Source organism: Camelus bactrianus, chromosome X, assembly GCF_048773025.1.
Source record: "Camelus bactrianus isolate YW-2024 breed Bactrian camel chromosome X, ASM4877302v1, whole genome shotgun sequence".
NCBI classification, from domain to species: Eukaryota; Metazoa; Chordata; class Mammalia; order Artiodactyla; family Camelidae; genus Camelus; species Camelus bactrianus.
This window is the reverse complement of record NC_133575.1, coordinates 729,436-734,488: the sequence shown is the minus strand read 5'-3', so window position 1 is coordinate 734,488 and position 5,053 is coordinate 729,436.

The following is a 5,053-nucleotide window of genomic DNA, read 5'->3' as shown; positions in this document are numbered from 1 at the left end:
CGGGCTCACCCTGCAGGGAGCACTGTTTCTTTCAAACGATCCTTTTCCTGTTCTCGCTTCTGTTTGCGGGCCCCTCTTTGCCCCGGTCTTAATGACTGCCCGGATTTCAGACAGGCTTGAGCAATTTCCTGGAAAGGTGTCGTGGGTTAATGGGTGGGGTGGGGGTAGGGGTGGGGTGAGCATGAATGGCCGGGGCCCTGGCCGCCTTCTTCCGAGGTCGGGAAGACCCCCCTCGTGTCCTCGGGGACCGGCAGGTGACCCCGGGTCCCCGATTCGCTGGCTGCCCGGGGCCCACTCAGTCAAGTCCAACCGTCAGCCTTCCCAGCGGCCGTCTGTGACGTCCCCATGCCCGGCCCCTCCAGGGCTCCCTCTGCCCTCCCTCTGCACCCACCCCCCTCCCATCGTGTCACTGCCCACTCTCCCATAGGTAGCCCCGTCCTCTTCTCTCCTGCAATGTTTTGTGTCTAAGCCCACTGCCCCCCGAAATGAACGTCCACCTGGAACCTCTGAACGCGAATTTCTTCACTAACGGGGCTGTCGCAGGTGTAAGGGATTGAGGTACAACTGAGCCCTGCTGGAACAGCCTGGCCCCGACGTCCCAGGGGACTGCTGTCCTTATGAGAAGGTGGCCATGGACACACAGGGACACAGGGAGGAGACGCCACGTGGAGACGGAGGCAGAGACGGGAGGGAGGCGGCCACCAGCCCAGGGATGGACGCCTGGAGCCCCCAGAAGCTGGAAGAGGCAGGAGGGACCCTCCCCTGGAGCCTCTGGAGGGAGCGCGGCCCTGGGACACCTTGGCCTCAGACGTCCAGTCTCCAGGACACGGGGAGGGTAAGTTTCTGTGGTTTTAAGCCGTCCAGTTTGGGGTCCTGTGTTACGGTCACCCACCTGCCACGGACCATGTGTCTTGGTGGCCGACCAGCCCCACTGGGAGAATAAAGCCGTCTCCCCCCACAGGAAGAACCAGACCCCCCTCCTGTCATCCGTCCTCAGGGGTGATGCACCTGTTACAAAGAATGGACACCTTTGTCCTCCTGGTCCCTTTTAGTCTGGGACGGAAGCAGGGCACTGGTGGGGGGCGTCTAGGCAGATCAGAGCCGGGGACGTGGGGACGGATGACAGAGCTGAGCGATGACAGTCAGTCCGGAATGGACTTCGCCCGCGGGGCTGCAGACGGCCGTCCAGTTGGGCCCCAGAAAGCGGACCGCTTTCCCCAGGCAATTTATGCAGAAATTGGGCCTTTTGAGAGATAAGAAGGCAAAGCTGACCCCAGAGGTTGCCCTGCTGTTACAACATGTACCCGCTTTCCTGCAACTCAGGGCTCTGATTAGGAAGGTGTGGAGAAGTGAGTCAGATGGAGCCGCGGGTATAGACATGAACTTGCCGGGGTTCCCCAACATTAGCACCATGTGGGGGGGCTTCTGGTTCCTCCCTCCCTCCCTCCCTTCCTCCCTTCCTCCCTTCCTTCCTTCCTTCCTCTTTCTTTTTTCTCCTAAAAGCCCAAAATCCTAATAAAAAAGGAAGAGACAACAGAAAAGCAGCAGGTAGCCCCCCTGCCCTGCCCCGCCGGCCACAGGACAGGTGCCAGTCCGCTCAGCAGACCCAAGGAAGCTGAGCCCTGACGGCCGCTGGGCAGAGGCAGCTGAAGTGCCCCAGTGGGTGCAGCGCACTTCCCTGGTGACCAGGAGACCTCGGGCGTCGGGACGTGGGGTGACAGCAAGACAAAAGGGTGATCGCAGGTGACAGGTCTATTTCACGAAGGCTCTGCCCCCTCCTGCAGCCCCGCCAGCGTCCCTGAACCCCGGGGGGGAAGACGAGGTATTGTGTTGGGGGTCTCTGAACGGTGGAGGGACCTCGATGGGGCAGAGGATGGTGGCATCGCCCAGAACAGGTGACTGAGGCCCCCGGGCACGTGAATGCTGAGGTCCCTCCCTCCACAGGGTGGCAGAACTCTCTCCCTCCTGACCCGTCCCCGTCGCCGGGAAAGCAGGCTCCGTCCCCACCTGTTTCCTCCAAGCTTCCCAGTCACCTGTTTGGTGCTGGAACATGATCAGACAACCAGGGGACCAGGTTTCAGAAAACCAGGCAGACAACCGGGGAGCTGGGGTGGGACGGCTTCCGTAGTGCACCCAGAACCCGGGCCCCCAAGGGCAGGGCGCGTACATGCGGGGAGGGGGCCACGAGGAACAGAAAATGGGGAAATGGGAACGGGGAATGGGTGAGGCCCGCACACGTGCAGCTGGGCCGGGGGGAACCGCAGTAACTGACCCTGGACCCGGCGCCCCCCGCACCTGTCGCACAGCACCCCCCCCCCCCAGAGGGCAGGGGACAGCTGTTCCGTCACCTAACGGTGCTGGTGCCTGTGGTCAAACAACCTGAGTCCTGCCCCACAGCAGCCGAGGGCTGGGATTCAGACGAATCTTTACGGAACCCATCACACAGTCGTGGAAACCGGTCCCCTTTCCAGGGATGTGAGGGGGTCCCGGGTGCCAGGCGTGTTGGATGCGACCACCGCAGGCATCCTCACCTGCAGCCCCCCTCCTCGCAGTCCTCCCTGCTGTGCCCGGCAGAGCACCCCCCGCCCCGCTGGCACGACTGCATTCCTGCCTCTACGCCAGACCCCGGTCTCACTCGGAGCTGGCATCCCTGTGTCCCAGCCACCTTGGAGGTCCTCCCGGGCAGGGGACCACCGGGCTCTGTGACAGCAGCGAGAAGTTACACCTCTGCTGCCAGCATATGTGGTCGGGCCCAGGCCTTGTGCGGGTTTTCTGGGGCGGCCCTAACAAACCCCATAGGCTGGGGGCTTCAAACCACAGGAACCCACCCTCCCCGAGTCCTGGAGACCAGACGTCTGAGGTCAAGGTGTCCCAGGGCCGCGCTCCCTCCTGAGGCTCCAGGGGAGGGTCCCTCCTGCCTCTTCCAGCTTCTGGGGGTTCCAGGCGTCCATCCCTGGGCTGCTGGCTGCCTCCCTCCTGTCTCTGCCTCCGTCTCCACGTGGCTTCTCCTCTGTGTCTGTGTCTCTCCTCCTCTGTCTCTTCTGAGGACACTGTCCTTGGATGCAGGGCCACCTCCTCCAGGAGGACCTCCTCTCAGGCCCTTCGCTTCTGCAGAGAACTTATTTCCAAATAAGGTCCCCTTCTGGGGCTCCAAGGGACACAAATGAGGAGGACACCACTCAGCGAAGACAGTTATTGACAGCTGCAGGAAGGATGTCCACCCTCCAGACAGTGACCTGGTGAAGAGTCAGTAAGTGCCTGGTGCCTGGAGGCAGCAGCCGTGTGGCCCAGGTCCACGGTTCCCGGAGGAGCCAGGGGGCACGCCTCACCCGCAGCGCAGCCAGACTGCTGGGCATCTCAGAGCCAGGACTGTCCTCCCCCCGGGGGGAACGCGGGTGGGCAGGACGCCCGGCCACCAGGGCCGGAAGCGTCTTTGCTGGGAAAGTTGGTCAGGGAAGCCCCTTATCTCCGGGGAACCCCGCGGGCGACTGTCGGGGTCACCAGGCCCACCTGACCCTGAGGGCATGGCCAGTCGTGTGCCCGGGACTGGCCCTGAAGGCCCCAGGGGTGCCTGGGGTCAGCACAGCTGGGTCACCGCTGACCTCAGAGCCCAGGGGCCATCTCGGCCCACGGATTTCACGTCTTGCTTTTGCCTTGGGCTCTGGGACGGATGCGACTGTGGGTCCTTCCTACCAGCCCTGGATCAGGGGGAAAAAAGGACCCCTGGGTGCTGGCTCCTGTGTCCACCGGTGCCTGCAGCCCCGAGGGCAGGGCCGGGGTACCTGGGACTTGCAGGCGGGACTTGCTTCCCTCTGAGATGCAGAGACAGTAAACAAGGGGGCACATTTGCAGGGTGGGGTAGGGGCACTGACTCCATCCTGTTTAATCCATTGCAAGATGGCGAAGTCCAGCTGAGGAGTGGGGGGTGGGAGGGGGGGTGGTCAGCTCAGTAATGTTCCCCCAACTTGTCCAGAGCCTGGGAGAAAGGTACCTTCAGGACCAGGTGATGAAGTGAAAGATGAGAGGAGGTCCTCCTGGAGGAGGTGGCCCTGCATCCAAGGACAGTGTCCTCAGAAGAGACAGAGGAGGAGGGACACAGACACACAGGAGCAGCCACGTGGAGATGGAGGCAGAGACGGGAGGGAGGCGGCCACCAGCCCAGGGATGGACGCCTGGAGCCCCCAGAAGCTGGAAGAGGCAGGAGGGACCCTCCCCTGGAGCCTCTGGAGGGAGCGCGGCCCTGGGACACCTTGACCTCCGATGTCTGGTCTCCAGGACGGGGGAGGATGGATGCCTGTGGTTTTAAACCAGTGCTTTGTGGTTGGTTCAGCTGCCCGGGACTCTCATATAATGCTCAGATGAATACTCCTTTTTCCCTCCTGACACTCCCCACTCACCCCTTCCCCCTCCATCTGGCTGCCAGGGTCCTGCCCTGGGTCCCCGCCCCCATCCCAGGGAACGAGGCTCAGCCATCCCTCGGGGTCCCCACCCCCCTGGTGTACAGGTGACCCGTCCATCCTGGAACCTGCCGGTGGCCGGCACGGGCTTCGGCTGAGTTCCCAGGTTCCGATTTGTAATTGAGACCCACGCACGTCGATCAGAGGCCCCCCGGGGCCAAGCACACCCAGAGGAGCCGGAGCTGCTGTACGCAGAGAAGCCCGCCTTCACGGGCCCAGGCTCTCCCCGGCCGAGCCGGGCGCCTTCCCCGAATCTCGGCCGCATCCGCCCTTCCCAGTTATTGGTGGCACCACCTTGACGAGGAGGGGGTTACGACACGACACGGGGTCGCCTTGGGGTCACAGGCCCCACAGCCACGGCCACAGCGGGTGTTTTCTTCCCTTTAACAAAGTTGTCTTTTCCAATTTTCTCGAAACACCACGAGTCTTTCGAAAGAGGCTTAGCTCTGCCCCAGCCGCGAACGCAGACGTTTTGAAACTAAGATCTCCCTTATCAGCAGCCACCGAGGCTTGTGAAACGCCCGTTTCCTCGTCGTTCTGACGTGGATGGCGTCGCGTCCTGGGTCACCGCAGGGGCGCCTCCCCGCCGTGTCTGT